Here is a 22,258-nt window from a genome sequence, read left to right on the forward strand (position 1 = left end):
CCATCTCTACAAAAGATGGAAAAATTAGAAGGGTGTGGTGCTTGCCTGTAGTCTCAGCTACTCAGGAGACTGAGGTGGAGAGATGGCTTGAGCCCAGGAGTTCGAGGCTGCAGTGAGCTGTGATCACACCACTGCACTCCAGCCTGGGCAACAGAGCAACACCCTGTCTCAAAAAAAAAAAAAAAAGGAAATAAAGGAATAAAAAGATTTCCATAACGAACAGGTATTCTGCATGACTTCCTTGGAAGAGATTTCCAGAAATGGAATTGCTGCTCTAAGGCAAATGCTAATTTAAGACTCTTGGGCAGCTGGAACCTGTCCGACAGCGCAGAGACCCTTATCTCTGCCACCACCAGCAGGCTGATATTTTCTTATTTATTTATTTATTTTTTTTGAGACGGAGTCTGGCTCTGTCGCCCAGGCTGGAGTGCAGTGGCGCAATCTCGGCTCACTGCAAGCTCCGCCTCCCGGGTTCACGCCATTCTCCTGCCTCAGCCTCCCGAGTAGCTGGGACTACAGGCGCCCGCCACTGCGCCCGGCTAATTTTTTCTATTTTTAGTAGAGACGGAGTTTCACCATGGTCTCGATCTCCTGACCTTGTGATCCGCCCGCCTCGGACTCCCAAAGTGCTGGGATTACAGGCGTGAGCCACCGCGCCCGGCCTGCAGGCTGATATTTTCAAGAAAAAAAATTGCCAAATACGAACAGTCTCAGATAATGCAAAGAAGATAGATACAGTTTCCCAAGCACAGGTGTCAGAGCCAAAGATAACTTGACCCAAACGCTCTGATCTTCATGTGCCCATCTCTCCCTTAGGGGTTGGAGCGGGCCAAGAGAAGTACAGAGCGTGGGCTGCGAGGAGAAGGAAACAGGGATTTGAGAGGTTCCTCATCCCTCCGAGGTCATCCCTTACTCCAGGTGATCTGAACCTGAAGTCCGAGGCCCCAGTGAGTTCTAAGTAACCCAGGGGTGGAGGTGGGGTGGGGGATCCCAGCTCTTTCTGATCTGGGAGATCAGAAAGATGCTCATCTGGGAGAGTGGGACTTCCCCTTTCAGTCCGCCCACCCCCGAGGGCCGCACTAGGAGGCTCCCTCCAAGGCAGGCGCGGCTGATGCCCGGGGCCCAAGCCATGTGGGGCATGCTTGCCGGGAGAAGTGTCCCAGCGCCTCACCCCACAAGCACGAGAACCACGAAACCCTCGGGGCCGGAAAGCCAGGGCGGGGCGGGGCCGGGAAGCGGCGCGGGGCGGGGCCGGTGACGTCACGGCCCCGCCCCCGGCCGGCTCCCTCCTCTCCGCCCACTCCCCAGCGGAGTCCTCACCTGCAGGCACAGGTGTGCGCACCTCGCATCTAGGAGGCCGGCCAGCAAGCTTCAGGTGAGCGCCAGCAGGAGCTGGGGGTAGGTGCTGGGAGGAGGGCCCGGGGTGGGGGTCCTCACTCGAGGGAGAAGAGAGCCGGGTCAAAGGAGAGGAGGAGGGGGTGGGCATAGGTCTGTGGAGATGTTGCCTGCTCTCCCAAATCCTCCCTTGTCTCTGGGTTATAGTCACATTGTCCTGAAAAGGTAGACTTTGGAGGGAATTGAAGGAGAGGAAGTTGAAGAGGAAGCAGCAGGTTTCCAAATATTTCAACCACGAATGTATTATTATCATTCTTCTTATTATTTATTTCTTTGTTTTGTTTTTTTGAGACGGAGTCTCACTCTGTTGCTGGCATTATCTCGGCTCACTGCAACCTCTGCCTCCTGGGTTCAAGCAATTCTCCTGCCTCAGCCTCCCGAGTAGCTGGGATTACAGGCATGCGCCACCACGCCCAGCTAATTTTTGTGTGTTTTTAGTACAGACAGGGTTTCGCCATGTTGGCCAGGCTGGTCTCGAAACTCTGACCTCAGGTGATCCGCCCTCCTCGGCCTCTCAAAGTGCTGGGATTACAGGCATGAGCCACCGCACCCGGCCCTATCATTCTTTTCATTATTATCATTATTATCATTGGTGCTTTTCTTTGTTGTAAAACTGTATGCCGATTGACTATTTGGCAAATGTAGAAAAGTAGAAAAGTAGGAAAGAAATTGTCCATAGTACCAGGACACAAACAACCACTCTGGATATTTTGGTGTGTTTCCCTTCAGTCTTTTTTCCATGCGCAACCATTTTCATATCATTTTGTCATACTGTATCTGCAACTTTTATGTCATGCTTTTCTCCTGAATATTGTGTCATAAGCATTTTCTCGTTGTTGTGAGTCATTTATGTATGTGTAATCATTGTTTTAATGGCTGCATAATGTAACATTTGAGAGACTGGCCATGGCTGGGTACCATTCTGAACACTCCGTGGAAGATTATGAAGGGAGACAGGGACGTGTAACAGAAAAAAACAGGCCAAGGCCTCCACCCCCAACACGGATCTGGAGAAAGACCTTTGCTCCCTGTAACCATGAATTTCCACATCTGGAAAGGGGGTACATAGAGCTACCTCCCCAGGGTGTTGTGAAGATTAAATGAGCTAAATTGTGTAGGTCCTGTCCCCACAAACACCTGAAGGACCAGAGAACAGGAAGCGCTGGGGAGAGAAGGACGGGGATGAGCTCTTGGGAACACCCCCAGAATGGAGACATCTCTGAGTCTGGGCCAGGTGGACATGAACCACTAGGTCGGTCCATATCCACTCAGTGTGGGCCGGACACAGACAGGATCCCTGAGGCAGGACCAGTGACCTCCAGGCCTTCAGATGGGTTCATCCCCTTGGAATGAGCTTCTGGGCGAGCTTCAGAGTGAGGGGACTGGAAGATAAATAGGAGGAGGTGGAGGTGGGGCATAGTAACCAACCCCTTGTACAGATGAGGAAACTGAGGCTCAGAAGACAGGTGATTTGTTCAAGTTCCACATGGGAAACAGTAACCGAGTTTGGCCCCCGGGGCTCCTAACTCCCCCAGGGGTGTCTACACCAAATGCCAGGATGGGGGAGTTGGGGAGAGGAGGATGTCAGGGCTGGGTCATCAGCTGTACTTGTACCAGGCCCTCCTCCCACTTTGAGAGGCTTTCTCAATCTCTGACTGTACACCCCCACTCTGGCCCCTCATCTTCTTCTTCTTTTTTTTTTTTTTTTTTAAGACAGAGTCTTGCTTTGTCACCCAGGCTGGAGTGCAGTGGCGCGTTCTCGGCTCACTGCAAGCTCCGCCTTCCCGGGTTCATGCTATTCTCCTGCCTCAGCCTCCCGAGTAGCTGGGACTACAGGTGCCCGCCACCAGGCCCGGCTAATTTTTTGTATTTTTAGTAGAGACGGCATTTCACCGTGTTAGCCAGGATGGTCTCAATCTCCTGACCTCGTGATCCACCCGCCTCAGACTCCCAAGGTGCTGGGATTACAGGTGTGAGCCACCACGCCTGGCCCTGGCCCCTCATCTTCTTAACTCCCTGGCCATCTTCAGAGGGGGTGTGGGTACTGGGAACCTGTGGCCACACCTCAGTGGGATGGGAAATCTCCATTTCCCAGAGCCATCCATTTCTAGACCCTGGGGGGCTTGCTGTGTTTCTCTAACTGGGCTTTTTTGTAATGTGCACCCACAGCATGCTCTCACCGGATGAGAGAAAAAGGGCTCTGAGCCCTGTTGGGAGTGTCTGAGCATTAGGATAATCTTATAGAAAGGGTCTGTGTGGCCGGGCGCGGTGGCTCAAGCCTGTAATCCCAGCACTTTGGGAGGCCGAGATGGGCGGATCACGAGGTCAGGAGATCGAGACCATCCTGGCTAACCCAGTGAAACCCCGTCTCTACTAAAAAAAATACAAAAAATAGGCCGGGCGCGGTGGCTCAAGCCTGTAATCCCAGCACTTTGGGAGGCCGAGACGGGCGGATCACGAGGTCAGGAGATCGAGACCATCCTGGCTAACATGGTGAAACGCCGTCTCTACTAAAACATACAAAAAACTAGCCGGGCGAGGTGGCAGGCGCCTGTAGTCCCAGCTACGCGGGAGGCTGAGCCAGGAGAATGGCGTGAACCTGGGAGGTGGAGCTTGCAGTGAGCTGAGATCCGGCCACTGCACTCTAGCCTGGGTGACAAAGCAAGACTCCGTCTCAAAAAAAAAAAAAAAATACAAAAAACTAGCCGGGCGAGATGACGGACGACTGTAGTCCCAGCTACTCGGGAGGCTGAGGCAGGAGAATGGCGTAAACCCAGAGGCGGAGCTTGCAGTGAGCTGAGATCTGGCCACTGCACTCCAACCTGGGTGACAGAGCGAGACTCCGTCTCAAAAAAAAAAAAAAAAAAAAAGAAAGGGTCTGTGATCCCCCTCAAGGTCATCCCTTTCTGCCTGGCTTGCCACTCCAGGACGGGAATCTGGTTAGCAGGTTCCCCTAACAATTGGGTATCCAAGGGTCTCTGATGTTCTAAAACAGAATTAGGACAGTCACCTTCCAGTTCACAGAAAATTGGAAGTGGTTCATTACATAGTCACAATGTTAGTCATTTGGAATGATAGCACTGGGGCTCAGAAGCAAGTCACTGCCTTGGGCCTGGGAAATGACACTTTTTGAAACTGTCGCAGCTCCACAATGTGTCTGTTCAAAAATCTGATAGCTAATACTTCTTGAGGACCTGGTGTGGCTGTCTCTTGTTCTAGGCACTTTAGAGTCATTCTATGAAATAGATACATATTATTTAATTAAATTAAATTAATTTATTTGTTTTTGAGATGGAGTCTCCCTCTGTTGCCAGGCTGGAGTGCAGTGGCGCGATCTCGGCTCACTGCAACCTCCACCTCCCGGGTTCAAGCGATTCTCCTGCCTCAGCCTCCCGAGTACCTGGGATTACAGGCACGCGACACCACGCCCGGCTAATTTTTGTAATTGTAGTAGAGATGGGGTTTCGCCACGTTGGCCAGCCTGGTCTCCAACTCCTGACCTTAGGTGATCCACCCGCCTTGACCTCCCAAAGTGCTGGGATTACAGGCATGGGCGACAGAGGGAGATTCAGTCTCAAAAAAAAAAAAAAAAAAAGATACCGAAACTGAGGCACAGAAAGGTTCAGTAAGTTGCCCAAGGGAAGCCAGAATTCAATCCCAGGCTGTCTAACTCCAGGCCCCTCATCACTAGGCTACACTGCCTCTCTAACCTAAGAGGGTGTCTGACACTGTGTTCTCAAAGAATCTCTCTATTGTCTTCTGCACAAGGCATCAGGGCTTTCCCGGAGCGTCCCTGTACTCTGTCAGTGTCTGTTGACATCCCTGTCTCTGTCTTAGCCCTGCTCACACTAATCTATAATGACCGGTTCCTAGGTTTGGGTTTCCTTGAGTAGATCAGCTCCACCGTGCCAGACCCATGTACATTTCGCCTCTGGACCCACCAAAAGGCCCAGCCAGGCCCAGCTCTGTAGCTGAATTAATAACTGTAGCTAGGTCAAGTTCCTATAGCTGAATTAATAACCGCAGCTACTATTCACGTGCCAGGCTCTGAGCTACAGGCTTTATGCATAGCAGCTCTTTGATTTCTTATTAGTATTACTATTGTTATTTTTGAGACAGAGTCTCACTTTGTCGCCCAGGCTGGAGTGCAGTGGCACCATCCCGGCTCACTGGAACCTCCACCTCCTGGGTTCAAGCGATTCTCCTGCCTCAGCCTCCCAAGTAGCTGCAATTACAGGCACCTGCCATCATGCCCAGCTAATGTTTGTATTTTTGTAGAGATGGGGTTTCACCATGTTGGCCAGGCTGGTCTTGAAATCCTGACCTCAGGTGATCCAGCCGTCCCAGCCTCCCAAAGTGCTGGGATTATAGGCATGAGCCACCGCGCCCGGCCATAGCAACTCTTTTAATCCCCACTGAGGTGGGTGCTATTGCCACCCCCATTTCTGAGATAAGGAAACTGAGGCTTAGGAAGGTTCTATAAACTCATCCAACCACATAGCCTGGAGCTTAAAGTAGCCAATTAAGGATTTGAATCCAGCCTCTTGAAGCAGAGTCTTTTTTTTTTTTTTTTTTCTTTTTTTGAGACAGGGTCTCGCTCTGTTGCCCAGGCAGGAGTATGGTGGCGCAATCATGGTTCACTGCAGCGGGGTCATGGCTCACTGCAACCTTGACCTCCTGGGCCCAGGCAAGTCTTCCACCTCAGCCTCCCAAGTAGCTGAGGCCATAGGCATGCACCACCATGCCTGACTAATTTTTTTATTTTTGTAGAGACAGAGTCCCCCTATGTTGCCCAAGGCTGATCTGGAACTCCTGGGCTCAAGTGATCCTCCTGCCTCGGCCTCCCAAAGTGTTGGGATTACAGGCGTGAGCCACTGCACCAGCCTGAGGCAGTCTTTACCACTGCTGCCCCTCAAGTGAGAACTGGTTCCAGGGGTCTCCAACACTAATGCAAACTGGTTGCACACCCTATCCGGGAAAATATTTTTGATCAGCAGGACTACATATGAAAGGAAACAACATAGAGACCAAAAAAACCCCACAAAAATATTTTTGAGGATTCATTTTGTATTTAATTGTATATTTACTATTTATAACCTAGGTATATATGTTCTGCTATGTTCATAGTGCATTATAAAACACATTAGGGGCCGGGCGCAGTGGCTCGTGCCTGTAATCCCTGCACTTTGGGAGGCTGAGGCGGGCCGCTCACTAGAGGCCGGAAGTTTGAGACCAGCCTGGCCTACACGGCAAAAACCCATCTCTACCAAAAATACAAAAATTGGTCGGGCGCGGTGGCTCATGCCTGTAATCCCAGCACTTTGGGAGGCTGAGGTGGGTGGATCAACTGAGGTCAGGACTTTGAGACCAGTCTGGCCAACATGGCAAAACCCCATCTCTGCTAAAAATACAAAAATTAGCCGGGCGTGGTGGCGAGCGCCTGTAGTCCCAGCTGCTCCGGAGGCTGAGGCATGAGAATCACTTGAACCTAGGAGGCAGAGGTTGCAGTGAGCAGAGATAGAGCCACTGCACTCTAGCCTGGGCAACAGAGCAAGATGCTTCTCAAAAAATAAATAAATTTAAAAAAACATACATTGAAGCAGAATATTTAGCAGGCTCAGATTAAAAATTAAAGAATACAAATTCTGATTTTGTTTCTTCTCACACCCCGCTGGGTTAGTTAGTGAACTTACTGGGGTGCAGACGTCTGCTTTGGAGTCAGCTACCTTCACGGTCACCAGAATCCCTGTGCTTCTGGAGTGGTGATCGAACTTGTGGTGTCCTGAGAGGAGGGCCCAGTTACCATGCATTGAGGGAGACAAAGGCAGAAGGTGCCCAGTCCCCAAGGCAGGGTGAGGCTCCAAGCTAGGTCTGGAGAGGTAAACAGAAGTCCTTCCTAAGCGATTTTTTTTTTTTTTTTGAGACGGAGTCTCACTCTGTCACCCAAGCAGTTAGAGTGCAGTGATGTGATCTTGGCTCACTGCAACCTCTGCCTCCCGGGTTCAAGTGATTCTCCTGGCTCAGCCTCTCCAGTAGCTGGGGCTACAGGCACACACCACCATGCCTGGCTAATTTTTTGTATTTTTTTAGTAGAGACAGGGTTTTACTGTGTTGTCCAGGCTAGTCTCGAACTTCTGAGCTCAGGCAATCTGCCCGCCTTGGCCTCCCAAAGTGCTGGGATTACAGGCGTGAGCCACTGTGCCTGGACAATTATTATTATTATTTTTTTTTTTAGATGGAGTCTCACTCTGTCACCCAGGCTGGAGTGCAGTGGCACAATTTTGGCTCACTGCAGCCTCCGCCTCCGGGGTTCAACTGATTCTCCTGTCTCAGCCTCCTGAGTAGCTGGGACTACAGGTGCATGCCACCACACCCAGCTAATTTTTTGTATTTTTAGTACAGACAGGGTTTCACCATGTTAGCTAGATGGTCTTGATCTCCTGACCTTGTGATCCACCCAACCCAGCCTCCCAAAGTGCTGGGATTACAGTCGTGAGCCACTGCACCCAGCCCTTCCTTAACTTTTATGCATTATTTGGTCAGATTCTCTTAAACTCTCTGAGCCTCAGGTTTCCTCCTTTTTTTTTTTTTTTTTTTTTTTTTGAGACAGAATCTTATTCTGTTGCCCAGGCTGTAGTGCAGTGGCATGATCTTGGCTCACTGCAGCCTCAATCTCCTGGCCTCCTGAGTAGCTGGGACCATAGGCATGTGCCACCATGCCCAGCTAATTTTTTTATTTTTTGAATAGAGACAGGGTCTCCCTTGTTGCCTGGACTGATCTTGAACTCCTGGTGAACCTCAGGTTTCTACCTGCAAAATGGGTGGGGTGATCTCCAGCTCACAAGATTCCCGTGGCATGAAACCAGATTCCGTGCTGAGTACCCAGTGTGGAGCCTGCATGCTGTCCATCCAATAAATCCTAGTTTTTTTTCTCTCTTCCCGTCCATGGGCAAAACTCTAAGCTGTTCTGAGCAAAGCCATTGGATAAATCTCCTAGGTAGCTCCTAGGATTAGAGATCCTCTTACCTCTCCCTTCCTCTTCAGCCTTCTCCCCTGAGGGAGGCCTGGGTGCCATTTGACTGGTCTCCCCACAGTGGGCCCCTCCCACCCCCGAATATCTGAGGTTCCTACCATTCAGCTATTGCTCAGGGCTGTTCCTTCCCCAGCCAACCAGCATCCAAATCCCACCTACTTTTATTTATTTATTTATTTATTTATTTATTTATTTATTTATTTATTTATTATTGAGACTGAGTCTTGCTCTGTCGCCCAGGCTGGAGTGCAGTGGCACAATCTTGGCTCACTGCAACCTCTGCCTCCCTGGTTCAAGTGATTCTCCTGCCTCAGCCTCCCAAGTAGCTGGGACTACAGGCAAGTGCCACCACGCCTGGCTAATTTTTTTGTATTTTTAGTACAGACGGGGTTTCACCACTTTAGCCAGGATGGTCTCCATCACCTGACCTCATGATCTGGCCACCTTGGCCTCCCAAAGTGCTGGGATTGCAGGCGTGAGCCACCATGCCTGGCCTATTTTCTTTTTTTCTTTTTCTTTTTGAGCCAGAGTCTCACTTTGTTTTTTTTGTTTGTTTGTTTGTTTGTTTTTTGTTTTTGAGACGGAGTCTTGCTCTGCCACCCAGGCTGGAGTGCAGTGGCGGGATCTCAGCTCACTGCAAGCTCCGCCTCCCAGGTTCACGCCATTCTCCTGCCTCAGCCTCCTGAGTAGCTGGGACTACAAGCGCCCGCCACCGCGCCCGGCTAGTTTTTTGTATTTTTTAGTAGAGACGGGGTTTCACCATGTTAGCCAGGATGGTCTCGATCTCCTGACCTCGTGATCCGCCCGTCTCGGCCTCCCAAAGTGCTGGGATTACAGGCTTGAGCCACCGCGCCCGGCTCACTTTGTCACCCAGGCTGGAGTGCAGTGGCATGATCATGGCTCACTGCAACTTCAGGCTTCCAGATTCAAGTGATTCTTGTGCCTCAGCCTCCTAAGTAGCTGAGATTACAGGCATGCACCACCATGCCTGGTTAATTTTTTTGTATTTTTAGTAGAGGTGGGATTTCACCATGTTAGCCAGGCTGGACTTGAACTCCTGGCCTCAAGCAATCTGCCTGCCTTGGCCTCCCAAAGTGTTGGGATTACAGGCGTGAGCCATCACGCCTGGCACCCATCTACCTTTTTTTTTTTTTTTTTTTTTCTGAGATGGAGTTTCTCTCTTGTTGCCCATGCTGGAGTAGGATGGTGTGATCTCAGCTTACTGCAACCTCAGGCTGGAGTGCAATGGCGTGATCTCGACTCACTGCAACTTCCACCTCCCGGGTTCAAGCGATTCTCCAGCCTCAGTCTCCCAAGTAACTGGGATTATAGGCACCTGCCACCATGCCCGGCTAATTTTTTGTATTTTTAGTAGAGACGGGGTTTCTCCATGTTGATCAGGCTGGTCTCGAACTCCCAACCTCAGGTGATCTGCCTGCCTCAGCCTCCCAAAGTGCTGGGATTACAGGCGTAAGCCACCATGCCTGACATCCCACCTACTTTCTTTCTTTTTTTTTTTTTTTTTGAGACGGAGTCTCGCTCTGTGGCCCAGGCTGGAGTGCAGTGGCCGGATCTCAGCTTACTGCAAGCTCCGCCTCCTGGGTTTACGCCATTCTCCTGACTCAGCCTCCCAAGTAGCTGGGACTACAGGCGCCCGCCATCTCGCCCGGCTAGTTTTTTATATTCTTTTAGTAGAGACGGGGTTTCACCGGGTTAGCCAGTATGGTCTCGATCTCCTGACCTCGTGATCTGCCCGTCTCGGCCTCCCAAAGTGCTGGGATTACAGGCTTGAGCCACCGCGCCCGGCCAACATCCCACCTACTTTCAAGTCCTGCCTCCTGCCTTCCACCCTAGTGTCAACTCCAGAATTTCTCTATAGACAGGGCTTAGGGGGACAGTCTGATGGCAGGGGAAGAAGGGGTCGGAGACTTGTCTCAATGCTGTATTTGTGTAGCACTTCAGATAAAATTACAAGAATAACAACTGCCCACATCACAAAGGGGAGAGGGCTGCTCGCCAGCCATTGGTACCACCACTGCCCCCAGACACTGACTTTCCCGTGGCAGTCACTGTCTAGCGTATTCTCTCCGTACTGTAGGTCCCTCTTTTTTCTTGTGTCTATTCAGCCTCTCCTGTCAGATCGTCAGCTCCTGGCAAGCTGGGGCCAGCGTAGACCTCTGGGGCCCTGCAAGGAGTTGGCATCGGGAAATGCTTGTGGGTGAACGTGTGATGTGGCAGGATGATGAGTCGCACCAACTATGCCGAGTGAGGAGCGCTGCTGTGGGCATCGGGATTATTAGTTGCAGCAATCATCCTCATTCCCGGAGCCCAGCTAATGAGTGGTTGTGTGACCTGGGAACGGGAAGCCCTGGCTTCTCAGAGGACAGAAGGAGCAGATTTGGGCGCTGGTTGACTGCAGCACAAACAAGGGATGTTGTGCTGAGCAGAGGGGTCAGAGGAGCTCATAGGGCCAGGGGTGACAGGCCAAGCTGGGGGAGGGAAGCAGGCAGGGGTGAGCTGGAGGCCGGGCACGGGTGGCCCTTTGGGGGTGCCGAGGATTTGTGTAGTGCTCCCTGCTCCTGGGGACACGTGACAGGCGCTCCTGGCTCCTCTGGGAGTTACAGCAGCACAGGGAATGCTGAGCGGAGCAGGAGGACAGACGGCCCAAGCAGAGCAGGAGGACAGGCAGCCACCATGAGAAGGGGGGGGTGGGGCGAGGTGGCCCTGAGGGAGGGCTGTTAGGGACCATTTGGCTCAGGATGGAAAGTGTTAGGCCCTGCCTTCACCCCCAAGATCACACACAACATCACCATTGCACAAGTATTTACGGGGCACTCATGACCAGTTGGGTACCCACAGGAGCACCTATGGGAGATTTCTTTGTCTTGGAGAGACCCTAAGAGCATTAAAAAAAAACAAGTTAATAAGCCAGTCATAAGTACCATGAAGAAGATAAAGCAGCTGGCCGGGCGCGGTGGCTCACACCTGTAATCCCAGCACTTTGGGAGGCTGAGGTGGGCGGATCACGAGGTCAGGAGATCGAGACCAGTCTGACCAATATGGTGAAACCCCGTCTCCACTAAAAATACAAACATCAGCCGGGCGTGGTGGTGGCAGGTGCCTATAATCCCAGCTACTCAGGAGGCTGAGGCAGGAGAATCACTTGAACCCAGGAGGCGGAGGTTGCAGTGAGCCGAGATCGCGCCCCTGCGCTCTGGCCTGGCGACAGACTGAGACACCATATAAAAAAAAAAAAAAAAAAAAAAAAAGCAGGGTGTCCCCAGTAAGGAAAGACAGAGGGGAAGGAAGCTCACTGAAGACAGATCAAGGAGGGCTTCTGTGCACAGGTGACTTTCGAGCTGTGATCTGAGCCTTGAGTAGGAGGCAGTCATGGAGGATTGGGGGAGATCATTGTAGGCAGAGGAACAGCCAGGCAAAGGCCCTGAGGCATGGTGAGATGACAGACAGTGAGGCAGGGAGAGTGAGGTTTGAAATGGGTCTGAGGCAGGCAGGGACTAGATCATAGCAGGCCCTGGGAAAGAAAGTGAATTTCATGCTAAGGGAAGAAGGAGCCACTGGTATATTTTCAGTAGCCAAGGTCAGATCTCAGTGGTTAACAGGCCATGTAGTATCCAAGTGGAAGACACACATGGTGAGAGTGGCTGGGTTCAGAATCCAGTTGGGAGGTAGGGCTCATGGGAGCTGCTCAGGTTTTGAATATGGGGATAAGGGGTGCAGGGAGAGCCGTTTCCCACTGAGCCCAGATTTGTCACCTCAGGGTCTGTCTCAACTTTGTGCCCGGGATGTGGAGTGTAGGGGCCGTGCCCATCCAGCCCTGCCCTTAGCTTCAGCTGGGGAGACTGAGAGCTTTAGAGCTCACTTTGTCCAGCCCCTCAGAGACGGGCTGTGGATTCTCCAAGGTCGCACTAAAATTCCGACTGACCGGGGACCAAACCCAGGCCTTGCTACCCTGCCCTGCTGCCTCTCCGCTGAAGATGGAAGAGGAGGGAGGAAGCCCTAGCAGGAGTGACCTGACCGGGCACGGCCCAGTGCTGAAGTTCCCTGGGAGAAATGCCTGAAAAGAGAGCCTGGGGCCAAAGCTGTGTCCTGGGAACAGTCAGGGGTGGGTGGGACATCATGGAAGGGTCTGGGGACAAAGAGCCAAGGCCTAGCTGGGTGAGGAGAGGAGAGTGCCCCAGGTCAGCATCTTCAGGCTGGCAGGGCTGGGGGTGGGGGGACCTCTGAAGCCTGTGGGCCATGGGCCCTCCATGAGCAGGGCCTGAGAAGGGGAGGACCCCGAGAAGCTTCTCACAGAGGGCCTTCGAGAGCCAAGACCAAGATGGGCAAGGCTAGCAGCTCCCCTGGACCCAACTAGGTTTCCATATCTCCAACTCACTCCCACCTTAGAAGGGGCTGGCACTGGCACCTCCAGAGGAAGGGTGACAAAAGAAAAGGAGAGGCGGGGGATACAGCCTGCAGGGCTCAGGTGTTCAGAGGAGCCCAAGTCAGGAGCCCTGCATTGGACTCTGCTCCACTTCTAAGAATGGCAACATTGTAATATAAGCGTCTTCTTCTTATTCAGGGCTGTTTCTGGGCTACATTGTTTTTGTGATTTATTTTACATATGAGACTCAGAGTTTCAGGAACTTGCCTAATGACACAATATTACAAAGTGGCAGAATACTATCTTTTTTTGTTTTGGAGACAGAAGAGCCTCGGTCTATCGCCCAGGCTGGAGTGCAGTGGTGGGATCGCAGCTCACTGCAACCTCCACATCCTGGGTTTAAGAAATTCTCCTGCCTCCCAAGTAGCTGGGACTACAGTCACCTGCCACCATGCCAGGCTAGTTTTTTTGTTTTGTTTTATTTTGTTTTGTTTTGTATTTTTAGTAGAGATGGGGTTTCACCATGTTGGCCAGGCTGGTCTTGAATTCCTGAGCTCAGGCAATCTGCCCACCTTGGCCTCACAAAGTGCTGGGGTTGCAGGCATGAGTCACCCACCATGCCTGGCCGCAGAATACTATTTGAAGTTAGCGTCTTTTTTTTCCTTTTTTTTTTTTTTTTGAGACAGAGTCTTGCTCTGTCGCCCAGGTTGCAGTGCAATGGCGGGATCTTGGCTCACTATAACCTCCATCTCCCAGGTTCAAGCGATTCTCCTGCCTCAGCCTCCCGAGTAGCTGGGATGACAGGTGCATGCCACCATGCCCGGCTAATTTTTGTATTTTTAGTAGAAACAGAGTTTCTCCATGTTGGCCAGGCTGGTCGCGAACTCCTGACCTCAGGTGATCCGTCTGCCTCAGCCTCCCAAAGTGCTGGGATTACAGGTGTGAGCCACTGTACCTGGTCGTAGAATACTGTTTGAAGCTAGCTTCTTAACTATGGGGGGCTGCCATCACATGCTGCCTGGGACCTTGGACAAGGCTCATTCCCTCATTGGGCCTTGGTCTCTCTATCTGTAAAACAGTGGAGGGGGGCTAGGTGTGGTGGCTCACCCCTTCAATTCTAGCACTTTGGGAGGCTGATCGGGGAGGATCACTTGAGGGCAGGAGTTTGAGACCAGCCCAGACAACATAGTGACCCCATTTAGGCAACATAGAAACCCTGTCTCTATAAAACAACGAACAAAATTAGCCTGTGATGGTGGTGTACGCCCATAGTCCCAGCTACTCAGGAGGCTAAGGTGGGAGGATTGCCTGAGTCCAGGATTTCGAGGCTGCAGTGAGCTATGATCATGCCACTAAATTCCAGCCTTGGTGACAGAGCAAGACCCTGTCTCTAAAAAACAAACAAACAAACAAAAAATGAAAAAAGCAGTAGAGTGGAATACATGAAGCTTGTAGCTCTCCCAGCTGGAATCTACAGTTCCTTCTGCAGTGGATGGGTTCAGGGGCAGGAGCCTGATGGGGGATGGGGGACACCCAGGACTTTTCTTTTTTTTTTTTTTTGAGACGGAGTCTCGCTCTGTCGCCCAGGTTGGAGTACAGTGGCACAATCTCTGCTCACTGCAAGCTCCGCCTCCCAGGTTCACGACATTCTCCTGCCTCAGCCTCCCGAGTAGCTGGGACTACAGGCGCCCACCACCACACCCAGCTAATTTTTTGTATTTTTAGTAGAGATGGGGTTTCACTGTGTTAGCCAGGATGGTCTCGATCTCCTGACCTCGTGATTCGCCTGCCTCGGCCTCCCAGAGTGCGGGGATTACAGGCGTGAGCCACCGCACCTGGCCAACTTTTCTTGAAATTATGTCCACAGCAGGGCATGGTGGCTCACGTCTATAATCCCAGCACTTTGGGAGGCCGAGGCAGGTGGATCACCTGAGGTCAGGAGTTCGAGACCAGCCTGACAAACATGGTGAAACCCAGTCTCTACTAAAAATACAAAATTAGCTGGACGTGATGGCACATGCCTGTAATTCCAGCTACTCGGGAGGCTGAGGCAGGAGAATCACTTGAACCCGGGAAGCGGAGGTTGTAGTGAGTTGAGATGGCACCATTGCACTCCAGCCCTAGCCACAGAGCGAAACTCCATCTCAAAAGAAAAAAAGAAACTATTTCTTCCACTAGCCTGGGAGAGTAGTTAAGGGCACAGACACTGGCAGGCCACCCCCAGCCCCAGCCCCCGAGGGTGGAGTGAGTGCTGACTGCGTCAGTATAGGCCACATGTCTCTGAAGAGTCTGGCGCACGGTGGGCGACAGCATTTGGAGTTGGTCAGAGATCAGGAGGCTGTCTCTTCACGGTCCATTCATTCATTCATCCAGCAAATCTTTGTTAAATACCTCCTATGTGCCAGAATAGATCCTAGATATTGGTGACACAGTGGTGCCCAAAATAGCATTAACTCCTTCCCTTTATGCAGCTTAGACCCCAAAGTAAGGAATGCAGACAAAAAAATAAAAATTCCCTACAGAGCATGTTAGATAGTGATACAGGCCAGGAGAAAAAGAAACAGGCCACAGAGGCTAGGCATGGTGGCTCACGCCTGTAATCCCAGCACTTTGGGAGGCTAAGGTGGGTGGATCACCTGAGGTCGGAAGTTCAAGATCAGTGGGACCAACATGGAGAAACCTTGTCTCTACTAAAAATACAAAATTAGCTGGGCGTGGTGCCGCACGCCTGTAATCCCAGCTACTCGGGAGGCTGAGGGAGGAGAATCACTTGAACCTGAGAGGCGGAGGTTTCAGTGAGCCAAGATCGCAGTGAGCCGAGATCACGCCATTGCACTCCAGCCTGGGCAACAAGAGCAAAACTCCATCTCAAAAAAAAGAAAAAAAAAAAAAAAAAAAAAAAGAAACAGCAGAGAAGGGGAAGGCAGTTACCCATGGGGGTGGGGTTTTATTATTTTTTTTATTTTATTTTTAGTAGAGACAGGGTTTTCCATGTTGTCCAGGTTGGTCTCGAACTCCTAACCTCGTGATCTGTCTGCCTTGGCCTCCCAAAGTGGTGGGATTACAGACATGAGCCACCAAGCTTGGCCAATTTTTTTTTTTTTTTTTTTTTTTTTAAGATAGAATCTTGCGGCTGGGCGCAGTGGCTCAGGCCTGTAATCCCAGCACTTTGGGAGGCCGAGACGGGTGGATCACAAGGTCAGGAGATCGAGACCATCCTGGCTAACACGGTGAAACCCCGTCTCTACTAAAAAATACAAAAAACTAGCCGGGCGAGGTGGCGGGCGCCTGTAATCCCAGCTACTCGGGAGGCTGAGGCAGGAGAATGGCGTAAACCTGGGAGGCGGAGCTTGCAGTGAGCTGAGATCCGGCCACTGCACTCCAGCCTGGGCGACAGAGTGAGACTCCGTCTCAAGAAAAAAAAAAAAAAAAAAAAAAGATGGAATCTTGCTCTGTCATCCAGGTGGGAGTGCAGTGGCACGATCTCAGCTCACTGCAACCTCTTCCTCTCAGGCTGAAGCAATTCTCCTGCCTCAACCTCCCAAGTAGCTGGGATTACAGGTGCACACCACCATGCCCAGATAATTTTTGTATTTTAGTAGAGACGGGGTTTCACCATGGTCTCGATCTCCTGACCTCGTGATCTGCCCATCTTGACCTCCCAAAGTGCTGGGATTACAGGCATCAGCCACCACGCCCAGCCAATTATTATTTTTTAATTATTTATTTATTTTTATTTTTTGAGACATGGTCTCACTGTTTTTTTTTGGTGTTGTTTTGTTTTTTTGAGTCAGGGTCTCACTCTGTTGTCCAGGCTGGAGTGCAGTGTTGTGATCAAGGCTCAGTGCAGCCTCAACCTCCTTGGGATCCGGTGATTCTCCCACCTCAACCTCCCAAGTAGCTAAGACTACAGGCATGCACCACCCACCCAGCCACCACGCTCAGCTAATTTTTGTATTTTTTGTAGAGATAGCATTTCGCCATGTTGTCCAGGCTGGTCTCGAATTCCTGAGCTCAAGCAACACCTGCCTTTACCTCCCAAAGTTTTGGGATTACGGGCGTGAGATACCACCTGTGGCCCAATGCCAGGATTTTAAATTGGGAGACTGGGCCCAGACGTGGTGGCTCACACCTGTAATCCCAGCTTTTTGGGAGGCTGAGGTGGATGGATTACCTGAGGTCAGGAGTTCAAGACCAGCCTGGCTAACATGGTGACACCTCCATCTCTACTAAAAATATGAAAATTAGCCAAGTATGGTGGTGGGTGCCTGTAATCCCAGCTACTCTGGAGGCTGAAGCAGAATTGCTTGAACCTGGGAGGCGGAGGTTGCAGTGAGCCGAGACCGGGCCACTGCACTCCAGCCTGGGAGACAGAGCAAGACTCTGTCTCTAGGCCGGGCGCGGTGGCTCAAGCCTGTAATCCCAGCACTTTGGGAGGCCGAGACGGGCGGATCACGAGGTCAGGAGATCGAGACCATCCTGGCTAACACAGTGAAACCCCGTCTCTACTAAAAAAATACAAAAAACTAGCCGGGCGAGGTGGCGGGCGCCTGTAGTCCCAGCTACTCGGGAGGCTGAGGCAGGAGAATGGCGTAGACCCGGGAGGCGGAGCTTGCAGTGAGCTGAGATCCGGCCACTGCACTCCAGCCTGGGTGACAGAGCGAGACTCCGTCTCCAAAAAAAAAAATAAATAAATAAATAAAAAAGACTCTGTCTCTAAATAAATAAACAAACAAACAAACAAACAAACTGGGAGACCAGGAAGGCCTACCTGTGAAGGGGACTTGAGGAAGGTGAGAGGTGAGGGGGTGGCGCTCTATGGGAAGAGCGCACCAGGCAGTGGAAACAGCCCCCGCTAAGGCCGTGAGGCCAGAGGCTTATTCCGCGGGAGGCCAGTGAGGTTACATGGCTGTGAGCAAGAAGAAAACGTACAGGAGCTGAGGTCAGGAGAGCCAGGTGCAGGGAGTGGAGGACAGATCCTGGAGGGCCATTTTCAGGCCAGCCCTCGATGTTTAGTAAATCTACATGTCCTTAGTCAAGACTGAGATTCCTGCAGGAGGTACTGAAATCTTTCTGGGTTTATCTGCAGCCGTATCTTCATTATCTGGGAATTCCAGGGCTGTCCTTGGGATGCCAGCCCAGTGTTCCTGCAGGTCAAGTGATCCTGAAGGGTCTGAAATAGGGAGCAGGTACGAAATGTCAGTTTGGGAACACAGTGGCCCACACTTGTAATCACGGCACTTTGGGAGGATGAGGCAGAAGGATCACTTGAGCCCAGGAGTTTGAGACCAGTCTGGGCAACACAGTAAGAACCCATCTGTATAAAAAATTTAAGGGCCGGGTGCGGTGGCTCAAGCCTGTAATCCCAGCACTTGGGGAGGCCGAGACGGGTGGATCACGAGGTCAGGAGATCGAGACCATCCTGGCTAACACGGTGAAACCCCGTCTCTACTAAAAAAATACAAAAAATTAGCCGGGCGTGGTGGCAGACGCCTGTAGTCCCAGCTACCCAGAGGCTGAGGCAGGAGAATGGCGTGAACCCGGGAGGCGGAGCTTGCAGTGAGCTGAGATCCGGCCACTGCACTCCAACCTGGGCAACAGAGCGAGACTCTGTCTCAAAAAAAAAAAAAAAAAAAAATTCTAAGAATTAGCTGGGTATGGTGATGCATGCCTGTAGTCCCAGATGCTTGGAAGGCTGAGGCAGGAGGATCACTTGAGCCCAGGAATTTGAGGCTACAGTGAGGTATGATCTGCCACTGCACTCCAGCCTGGGTGACAGAGTGAGCCTCTAAAAAACAACGACAAAAATCAGTTTGGAAAGGTGTGAGAGCCTCTATTCCTGAACCAATGCAGAGCAGCTGAAACCCAGGGTGGGCCCATTGGGAGCTGGGAATTCACCCCACACCTATTCTAGCCTGATTTCATCTTCTTGTTGGCTTGCAGAGAAGGTGGCTAGGGGACTTTGCCACACCCTTGGGTTTTTTGTTTGTTTTGTTTTGTTTTGTTTTTTATTTTTTTTTTTGAGACGGAGTCTCACTCTGTCACCCAAGCTGGAGTGCAATGGTACGATCTCGGCTCACTGCAACCCCGGCCTATTGGGTTCAAGCAATTCTCCTGCCTCAGCCTTCCGAGTAGCTAGGATTACAGGTGCCTGCCACCACGCCCAGCTAATTTTTTTGTATTTTTAGTAGAAACGGGGTTTCACCATGTTGGCCAGGCTGATCTTGAACTCCTGGCCTCAGGTGACCGCCCGCCTTGGCCTCTGAAAGTGCTGGGATTACAGGGGCGTGCCCAGCCCCACCCTTGGGTTTTAAAGTTAGGAGTTAAATCTGAGAGGAATCACTGAGAACCAAGTCGGAGAGAGAAGTCAGGCTGTAGGGCTGCTGGAACAGGTAATATTTTTTTTTACTTTAGACCAGTCTCCCCTCCTTAGCTGGGTTGTGTGTCATGGTTTGCCTTCCCTTATGGCTTCACTGCAAAGCTCTTTGGGAGGGCCCACAGGTAGGTCTTCCAGGGATACGAAGGACAAGGACTTGGGCCCACAACTCAGGCAGTGGACAATAGCAGGCCCTTCGAATGGTAAGGCAGGGAGGCTCTCTAGCAGGCCTGGGGATGAGCCGGGCTCCTCAGCCTGGCTGGCCCAGGAAACTGAGCAGGATCTTAATTGGGGCAGGGGGTGGGGGTGGGGGTGCTGGAGTGGGAGGTGTGGTTACAAGTCCTGAATGCAGAGGGGAGAACATGAGCAGGTGGAGGGAAGCTGGGACATTGTGCTGCAGTCAGACCTGGGGGTCTGGCTGGGTTAGGAAGGGGCACGGGGTCTGTTCCAGCCAGGCCCAGTTTAAAGGAGAGGTTGATCTGTCCCCTTAGGCAAGCATTGGGAGGAGCCTGATTCCTTCTCTGAAAGAATACAGTGTAATCTGTTGTTTGAGAGGATTAAATGAGATAACCAATAACCTCCTCTCCCAGGGCTGGGTGCTTAGAAAGTGCTGAAGAAGAGGAGGGCTTTGGGAAGCAGGGCCCAGGTTGGAAGGTTAGGGGTGGTGAGGACTGGAGGACACTGGGGCAGACTTCACCCCTGCTCAGTTGTGCCCAGGCCCCTCTGCCTGGGCTCATGTGAGGAAAGAAACAAAATGGGCAGCGGGGGTGGGGGGGAAGGGGGTGGGCCTGGGACTCCCACCAAGGCAGGTGGCTGGTGCTTAGGTCCGCTGAGAACTTGGGACCAGAGTTACCGGATCTCCTAATGCCTCAAGAAAAACAGGGAATCTGGATCTGAAATATGAAATCTTCCAGTTTTAAAACTTTGGGGATTGGCCAGGCGTGGTGGCTCACGCCTGTAATCCCAGCACTTTGGGAGGCCGAGGCGGGCGGATCACTTGAGGTCAGGAGTTCCAGACCAACCTGGCCAACATGGTGAAACCCCATCTCTACTAAAAATACTGTGTGGTCCTGGGCAAAAATTATCCAGGTGTGGTGGTGCACATCTGTGATTCCAGCTACTCAGGAGGGAGGCTGAGGCTGGAGAATCACTTGAACCCAGGAGGCAGAGGTTGCAGTGAGCCGAGATTGGGCCACTGCAGTCCAGCCTGGGCAACAGAGTGAGACTCTATCTCAAAACAAACAAAAAAAGCAAACAACAACAACAACAACAAAAAACTTTGGGGATTAACAATACAACAACAGAAAGCACCACACAGGCCAAGTAAAGCCCACTGCCTGGCTGGTGACCCCCTGTCTAGCAAAGGTGTCACTGAAGGCAGGCCCTCCTGGGAGGAGGCTTCTCACTCTTGGAAATGGGCTCTTGATAGACCCAGTTTCCTGGTGATTGCTGGGAGAACAGAGCTGTCCTTTTGGGTTTGTGGTCCTGGGCACACCCCTTCCCCTCTCTGGGCCAGTTTCCTGGTCGGTGAAAGGACCTAGTCTGCGGGGCTCCTGCCCGTTTGGACAAGTGTGTGACTCAGTCCCTCAGCCTCGGGGAGGGAAGATACGGCCATTATAGTGACTCCTCCCAGGAACTGTGCTTCCGGGATTGGACGCAGGGCCTCAGGCATTTTGCGTGTCCACAGTCACAACTGTGTGAATATAGGTGTGTCATAATTGGAAGCTTTGCATGGCACAGTGTAAATATCATCGCTTTAATGACTTTGTTCTGCAACCTTTCATCGGCGGCTCTGGATGCCAGTAGAAGCTTTTATTAATTCTCCCTGTGACCTGGGGAGGACAGGGTCCTTCCTCCCATTTGCTGTTTAAGGAAACCCAAGCTCAGAGCTGGGAGGTGACTTGGCTAAACGTGCACCACCACTCGTGCACCACTCGGAGCCCTGACTCAGGTGTCGGTGCTTTGGTACTGTGGCACCCCTCCTTCAACAGGGGAGAATGAGAGTGGGATCTGAGGGTCCTCTCTGTGCCCATCACAGTTTGAGCTGCAGGGAGGAGAAGAAGAAGAAGGAAAAAAGGTCTTTACCCTTGATTTTTCCACGGGAGGAGAATGTATGAGCCCAGGCTACCTTTCTGGGCCTTGTGTCGAAATCCCTACCTGTCTCCTCAAATCTCTTGCCCGGAATCAGCCTGGCCTGTGTTCTCTGCGGCACTCTGAACCTGGAGGCGGACTGAGCCCCCAGCAGTCTAACATCTTTTGCAGTGTCGTGAATAGCGCCTGTTTTCGCAGGGGCCCAGTGCTCCGCCTGGAGAGGAGAGAGAACCCGGCAGGCGGGGAGAGAAGACTTTGGGTCTAGACCCTCCCCTCCCATCCCTTCACCCCCGCTTTTTGTGCGCCCTCCTCTTCCCCTCTTCCCTGTGTCCCCTCAGCCCGTCTTTTCCACCTGTGCCCTGGACTGCATTAGGGTGTCAGTATCTGTGCGCTCCCCTACCCCCACGCGTAAGCCCGCGCTCCTGCACTGGGGCTGGGGGACTGCGTCTCGCGGCTGCGGCCCCCAGCGCGGAGGGCGCGGGCCCTTTAAATCCTCCGGGGCGGCGGCGGCGGGCCGGGGATGACATCAGCGGGCGGGCCCGGGGCTCAATGGGAGCCGGCGGGCGCGCGCGGTGCGGGAGCGCGCGAGCCGGCGGCGGGGGCGGGCGGGCAGGAGGCCGGGAGGAGGGAGGCGGCGGCGGCGGCGGCGAGAGCCCAGAGCCAGAGCCCGGCCGGGGCCAAGCGGAGCGCGGCGGCGGCGGCGGCGGCGGCGGCTGGGCCAGGAGAGGCTGGCGCGCCGGGCGGCTCCGCGAATCCTCCGGCATCCGCCCCGGCGGGCCGCCCCCGCCCGTGGCAGCCCCCCGAGCAGCGGCCCGGCACCGGCGCCTTCCCGGAGGGGTAAATATTGGGGGGTCGTGGGCCCGCCGAGGGGCGCGAACCTGGGGGGAATCGGGGCTCCCTCACCCTCTTTGTTTTTGCTGGAGAGGGAGGGAGGGGAGGGCGGACACGCGCGTTCGCGCTGGGGTGTGGGGGGGGCAGC

The 22,258-nt window shown here is 52.5% G+C and overlaps 2 protein-coding genes across 11 annotated transcripts in view; one reads left to right on the top strand and one right to left on the bottom strand.

Annotated features, from left to right (window-relative positions):
• The window catches only part of CBY1 (chibby family member 1, beta catenin antagonist), a 628,117-nt gene that overhangs the window by 297,503 nt on the left and 308,356 nt on the right, over window positions 1–22,258 (bottom strand). The window lies entirely within an intron of this gene.
• CSNK1E (casein kinase 1 epsilon) overlaps window positions 21,817–22,258 on the top strand; it is a 34,100-nt gene continuing 33,658 nt past the window's right edge. For 5 of the 7 annotated variants that reach the window (XR_007729199.1, XM_050806277.1, XM_050806279.1 and 2 more), the window contains exon 1: window positions 21,884–22,116. The gene's annotated coding sequence lies outside the window, so the exon portion shown is untranslated. Of the gene's footprint in view, window positions 22,117–22,258 lie in introns of all 7 variants that reach the window. The other 2 variants (XM_050806276.1, XM_050806278.1) reach the window with 1 other exon arrangement.

The sequence above is a fragment of the Macaca thibetana genome, chromosome 10 (genome assembly GCF_024542745.1).
Source record: "Macaca thibetana thibetana isolate TM-01 chromosome 10, ASM2454274v1, whole genome shotgun sequence".
Taxonomy (NCBI): domain Eukaryota; kingdom Metazoa; phylum Chordata; class Mammalia; order Primates; family Cercopithecidae; genus Macaca; species Macaca thibetana.